Consider the following 7624-nt stretch of genomic DNA (forward strand, 5'->3'; position numbering starts at 1 on the left):
CTCCCTTTTATTTTTCCTTTCTTCTTTTTTGTGCTTCTCTTTCCTTTATATTTACAAACAGGACATATTCTAGCATTCAGTTTGATAATGTGACTTAAGGACAAGCTGTGTAATTGCATTTCTCAAACTTAAAATATTTCCTAATGTGTGTAGCCATTCATTCATTTGACAAATACACATCAAGCATGTTTTCGATGTGAAAACTAACCTAGATATCAGGTATAAAGCAGCAAATGTGAGAGATGAGAATCCCTGTCCTTGGCAGAAATAGATAATTAAAATAACTAAAACATATCCTCAGTAAGATAGTGATAAATGTGAGGAAGAAAAACAAAGCCGAGAAAATAGATGTGTAATATTAGGGGATGGGAGAAAGATCTCAATTTCACACAGGGTTGTCCAAAAGTCCTCACTGAGAAGATAATATATAAGTAAGGGCTGGAGGATGAGGAAGTGTATGTTGTGTAAACCTGAAACAAGACACTTTCAGGTGGATGAAAGTGAAAGTCCTCACACCCCGAGCTAAAGGCATGACTGCTGTGTTTAAGAAGAGTAAGAAGGAAGCATATGTAATCCCAGGACCAGATCCTGTAGAGCTGTGAAGAGTACTACAAAGGTGTGGTGTTTACATTGAGAAAATGTGCAACGTTTAGAAAGTTTTGATCAGAATAGTGATAAGATCCAGTCCTAATTCTAACAAGATCCCCCTGGCTGCTTTGTGAAACAAATTTAGGAGAAGGGCAAAGAGAAAGCTCAAAAGACTAATTGGGAGATATTAAATAACAGAGGCAAAGATAAACGTTGCTGGGCAATGAACCTGGTGGTTTAGAAGAGAGAAGTAGCAGATGCTAGATGTGTCTGGAGGGAATTCCTTCAGCATTTGTAGAGGAATTGGATGTTGGAGGTGAGAAAAAGAAAAGAGTCACTGATGATTCCAATTTTTGGCCTAAAAGCAACAGGAAGGAAAGGGTTGGTTTTAACAAAGGGGAGAAATATAAAAGAAGCAAAACTTTCACTCAAAATAAGGACTGTAGGTAGAGTAAGGATTTTGTTTGGGATTCTTCTTAGAATCCAAGTGGAGATGGAATCTAGGCAGTTAGACGAATGACCAGTGAGGAGTCTTTATGTAGATGGCATTTGGAGTCGTGATAGAAGTTAAGGTCAGTAACAAAGCAAAAAATAGAGAAAAAAGTCAGAAATAGATCCTGGGATACTCTAAAATTTCAAGGTCTGTAGATAAACTGTTAGTTTTGCAAAGGAGATAGACGATGAGATCAATTCAAAGCAAACAGTGTGAATGTTGTACTTTAGAATCAAAGCAAGGACAACTTAACCAACTGTGTTATTTGCTATAATTAGTTGAGACTGATTTCGATTAATAATTGAAAGCTGGATTTTGTGGCACTGACTAGGATGTTTTAAGGGATTATCAGAATTAAAAGAATGCTTAGAGATGACTCAACAGAAAATCAAATGAGAGCAATTGCAAACACAGACTATAGATATCTCTTTTGAGGTATTTTGCTTTATCTACAAGATGAAAAGAGAATCTGTGAAAGACAGAGTTTAAGAGGTAGCTTTTGTGACTTTAGTTTGTAGTGGAAAAAAGAAATATTTTTATAACTGGGAACAATCTGTGAGATAAAGAATCCGAGAGAATGCAGGCACAGAAGAGACCAGGAGCTACAATAATGCCCATTGAGCCGGTAAGTGAGGGTGGAAGCCGCTGTATGCAAGAGCAAAGAAAATTCTTTCATTAGAGTAACAGAAAGGACTAAATACATGAACTGAGTGCCAAGGTGTGGGAATTCTCTTTTGATTGAATCCATTTTTTTCTCAGTTAAATATGAAGCAAGGCCATGCACCTGAGAGTGAGGACGGGAAAGAGAATCTCAAACATCGTGGGGCTGTGTTGTCATTATCCAAGCGAGAGGGAGGATAACTGGTTTAGGGGAATGGAGAACGGCTCCTGGGAGACAACTGGCAGTTAGTGATCGTTAAGTTTAAAATCTGCTTTGCTCTAGTCATTTTCAGCTACAGATGTGAAGCCTTGATACTTTCATAGGCTACTTTATTTCTCCACTAGTCAAGTAGCTGTTGTTGTACTTTCTGTTCTATCTGTACTTTCTCTTTCTTATACAACATGTACCTAATATTTTGTTTTAACAGCACTTGTTTCCTAACTCTCCAACATGCTCAGCATCCCATCGATTGCTCACTGACATAACACTGTTACAGCGTGCCGGTAGCCATAGAGATGAACTATAATTTAGTTCATCACATTTAGAGAAAGATAAAGCTCACGTGAATAACGCACTCATAAGACCAACATGTGTTTAACATTCACAGAGAAAGAGTGAGGAAATATTTAGTAAATGTTAGTCCATATTTCAAAATATTATACACATGGTTAATACATTGTCTAGCATCTTGGCAGCAATCGATGTTACCAAATAGTAGTAGTAGTAGTAGAGATGTTACTATTATTACTGATAATACATTTCCCCCCAAACTACTTACTTAAGATTTCTACAATTATATACTAAATTGCTCTGCAATTTATCATCATCAGCTCTTCCATCTTCTCACCAAAAGTTTATTTCTTTAATTACCTACTTGTTAGTCCATTTTCAGCATGCTGGTTTCGGACTACAACTTCAGGACAGCCCCCAATTGTTGCTACCACCTCTCATCTCACCCTCTCCAATTATGCTAATACTGATTAACCAGAATTATTTTACTAAATTGTGAATCTAAACAAAATGTACTTACTTAACATTCTTGGATGGATGCTTGTAACCTCCAGAAAGTCCTATGGTGCCCTCTATGTCCTTCTGCTACCGTCTCTCAAAATAATTTTACTTGCATCCCATACCCAACAACGCCAACCTGTGCAAAATGATCAAAAGGCGCTATTTTTTGCTCTCTTTCTAGGTCTAACTAATTCTAAATCATCTCTTCAGGTTAAAATCAGATATTACCTCTTTAAGGTAGTCTTCCCTTAATCACAGGCAGTTTATATTCTTAAAATCATAAATAACTCATACTTACTTTTATTTAGCACTTAACTGATTCATGTGGTGTTTATTTCTAATTCTCTGTACTTAAAACAATACTGACAGTATTAGGAAGGTACAATAAACAATTGTTAACTAAGTGAATTAATTCATGATTTAATTAATAGACAATGTAATCTTCTTTTGAATATTAAAGCAAGCAAGTGCAAAAGTAATGAAAGGAAATATTACTTTCAAAAAGTAATACTAACTACAATTATTTTAAAAAGGCCAAAAATATTTCAAATTAAATCTATAAATAATTATATCCAACTTTCAGAAAACACTTTAATTTTATTGCTTGGGAAACTTTCTAGTTAAGGAGCAGAAACAATAGAGCAACACATTTTTATAGATGTTTTAATTAAGATATTACAGACAATTAGCAAGTTGAAAAAGTAGCTGACACAGCTAATGGCATTAGTGGCGTCTAATTCAACTTGTGAATAAGGTAAATAGTCCCCAAAGTGTAAAAATGATGGATCATGAAGTGGCCTGATTAGGCTAAGCAAATACGTTAATTTTGACCTGCCGATGAACTTCCAGAGCTAGTCCACAGATCCTTAATTCTCAGTATAAACACTTCCAAAACTATGCAGAGTTAATTGCTATTTTAATAAGTCTTTTCAGATTAACATGTCATTGTACCCATTTTGGATGATTAGTTTATGGAAAAAACATCTTTGGTAATAACAAAATAGTGAGTTTATTAATAGATAGATATAATGTCTTTCAAAACGATGGTGAGAAGTAAGTTTTTATGGTATTTTTTCTTAGGTGTTGTATTAATTTTAAAGAAAGGAATAAGGTTGTTTTTTGTTTTTGTTTTGTCAGAATCAGTTAGGCTTCTAGGGATATTGCTTATGACAATGTTAGTGTGCCTGACCTCCTACTTTTTTGCCCAGAATGCAATTTTTAGAAAGTCCTCCAAAAGAGTCTCTAAAAGAAAATACTACCTTGTTTTTTCTTTTACTTGATGTTACCAAAATAGCTGTGATTTAATCAGTCATGGTTAAAACCACAAGTGTTGCATTTTGTAATAAACACCCGACTTTCTAGACTTCTTTCATGCCAGAAATACTCTCAGCATTGTTTAAAATACCAAAAAATTTTTGTCAAGTTAAATGTTCTTCAATAGGAGATTTTAGTACACACAAAAAATTAAAAATGCTATTCAATAATAAAGCATGTCTTTTATTAGAATATTTACTGACATGAGAATTTTGTAATTATATAGAAAATATCAAAAGCAATTGAAAAATATCATATATATTTCCTAAGTTTAATATTTATAAACTTCAATAAAAGTGTTATGTGAACATACCATATGTAACAAAAATATAAAATATTAATAAATTAATAATACATGTGTTCTCTCTGTTCAATATTTTTAATACACTTTATTTTTTAGAGCAGCTTTCAGTTCATAGCAAAATTAGGTGGAAGAAACAGAGATTTTTTTTTTTTTTTATAACCCCTGGCCCTGTGCATGCCTAATCTTCCCCATTATCAAGATCCCCCACCAGTATGGTGGGTGCATTTGATACAATTGATGAACTTTCACTGACAAATTATTATCACCCAACATCAATGTTGTGTGTGTTTTAAATGTCCCAATATAAAAAATGCGGTTAACTGGCTTTTCATTCAATATAGAGAATATATTTGGGCTACATGCTATATAAAGTAAATAGGCTGTTTTACACTCTGATAAGTAGTTAAACCTTATATCTCAGTTGATTAACACAAGAAAAGTTTATTTCTCACTCACTCCATATACTTCATCCTGGTTGATAAGTGGAATTGCAGGGCGTGACATTCTACTCCACACGGTCACTCAAAAATACTGGGTGGAATTTTCTGACATTTCAAACATGGTCTGTGGTCACTGTTACAGAGAATAGACGTCTGTAGGAATCATTCCTTTGTTCAATTTTGATTATACAGGCATATCAGGTTTCCCTGCGCTTCACTGTATCACACTTTCCAGATATTACGTTTTTTACAAATTGAAGGTTTGTGGTAACCCTACATCAAGCAGGTCTTATTGGTGTCATTTTTCTAATAGCATTTTCTCACTTCTTGTCTCTGTATTACATTTCAGTATTTCATGCAATATTTCAAACTTGTCATTATTACTGTATGTGTTACGGTGATCTGTGATCAGGGATCTTTGATGTTACTATTGTAATTGTTTGAGGCACCGCAGGTCATACCCATGTGTAAGACAGCAAACTTAATAAATGTTATGTGTGTTCTGACTGCTCCACTCACCAACTGTTTCCCTGTCTTTCCCCCACTTCCTGGGCCTCCCTATTTCCTGAGACATATCAATATTGAAATTAGGCCAGTAACTAACCCTACAATGGCCTCTAAGTGTTCAAGTGAAAGGAGGAATTGTCTGTTTTTCAATGGTTCAGCTTAGTGAGGAGAGCATATTGCAAGCCAAGATAGGGTGACGAAAAGGACTCTTTCACTGAACAGTTAGCCAGGTTGTGAATGCAAAGGAAAAGTTCTTGAAGGAAATTCAAAGTGCTATTTTTAATGATAATGAACATACAAATGATAAGAAAGTGAAACAACCTTATTGTCCATATGGAGAAAGTGTCACTGGTCTGGATAGAAGATCAAACCAGCCACAACATTTCCTTAAACCAACCTCTCGTCCAGAGGGAAAACCCTAACACTTCAATTTGATGAAGGCTGAGACAGGTATGGAAACCACAGAAGGAAAGCTTAAACCTAGGAAAAGTTGGTTCACAAGATTTAAGAAAAGATACTATCCCCATAAAATAAAAGTACAAGGTGATGCAGCAAGTGATGATGTGGAAGCTGCAGCAAGTTATCCAAAAGATTTAGGTAAAATTATTAATGCAGGTGGCCACACTAAACAATAGACCTTCAACCAAGATGAAGCAGCCTTCTATTGGAAGAAGGACTTTCATAGCTAGAGAAGATAAGTCAATGCCTGCCTTCAAAGCTTCAGAGGACAGACTTTCTCCATAGGGGCTAATGCAGCTGGTGACTTCAAGTGGATGCCAGGGCTCACTTACCATTCTGAAAATCCTAGGACCCTTGAGAATTATCCTAGATTGACCTTGCCTCTGCTGTATAAATGGAACAACAAAACATGGATGGCAGCACATCTGTTTACAACATTGTTTCTTGAACATTTTAAGTCTATTGTTAAGACCTCCTCAGAAAAAAAATACATACTTCTTTCAAACTATGACCGCTCATTGATAAGCCGCCTGGTTGCCCCAGAGGTCTGATGGTGACGTACAGCAAGAATAAAACTGTTTTCAGGCCTGCTAACATAACATCCATTCTACAGCCCGTGGATGAAGGAATGTTGTAGAGCTATAGCTGCCACAGATGGTAATTCCTCTGATGGATCTGGGTAAAGTAAACTGAAAACTTTCTGGAAAGGATTCACCTTTAAGGATGAGTCACATTTGTGATTCATAGGAAGTAGTCAAACGTCAACATGGAGAGGAGTTAGGAAGAAGTGGATGAGACCCTCATGGATGACTTTGAGGGTTTCAACACTTCAGTGGAGGAAATGACTGCAGATGTGGTGGAAACAGCAAGAGAACTAAAACTGGAAGTAAAGCCTAAAGATATGATGGAATTGCTGCAATCTCAGGATAAAATTTAATGAATGAGGAGTTGCTTTTCTTTTTTTTCTTTTTTTAAAAATTTATTTCTAGGAGAGAGAGAGAGACAGTGTGAACAGCGGAGGGTTAGAGAGAGAGAGAGGGAGACACAGACTCTGAAATAGGCTCCAGGCTCTGAGCTGGCAGTCAGCACAGAGCCCGACACGGGGCTCGAACCCACGAACCGCGAGATCATGACCTAAGTGAAAGTCGGACGCTTAACCGACTAAGCCACCCAGGTGCCCCGAGGGGTTGCTTTTCATAGATGAGAACAGACAATGGTTTCTTCTGATGGAAACTACTCCTTGTGGAAATGCTGTGAAGATTATTAAAATAGCAACACAGAATTTAGACTATTACACATGCTTCCTTGATAATGCAGCAGCCAGGTTTGAAACGATAGGCTCCAATAGTGAAAGCTCTATCATGGGTAAAACGCAATCAAACAATATCACTTTGTACAGAGAAACTCTGAAAAGTGCAGTAAATCAACATAATAAACTTCAATGATGTCTTATTTTAAGAATTTGCCACAGAGGCACCTGGGTGGTTCAGTCAGTTGAGCATCTGACTCTTGATTTAGGCTCAGGTCATTATCTCATGGTTTGTAAGTTAGAGCCCTGTGTCAGGCTCTGGGCTGACAACATGGAACTGGCTTGGGATTCTCTCTCTCCCTCTCTCTCTCTGTCCCTCCACTACTCATGTGCTCTCTTTCTCTCAAAATAAATAAATAAATATTAAAAATAAACAAAATTGCCACAACGACCCTCACCTCCAGTGCTAAGCAGCACCTCAATCAGCAGATACCAACTTCAAGGCCTCTGCCAGCAAAAAGTTTATGACACACTAAAAGTTCAGTTGATAGCATTTTTTAGCAATAATTTTTTTTTCAAATAAGGTATGGATATTGCT

The sequence above is a fragment of the Crocuta crocuta genome, unplaced genomic scaffold (genome assembly GCF_008692635.1).
Source record: "Crocuta crocuta isolate KB4526 unplaced genomic scaffold, BGI_CrCroc_1.0 scaffold744, whole genome shotgun sequence".
In the NCBI taxonomy this organism is placed as follows: domain Eukaryota; kingdom Metazoa; phylum Chordata; class Mammalia; order Carnivora; family Hyaenidae; genus Crocuta; species Crocuta crocuta.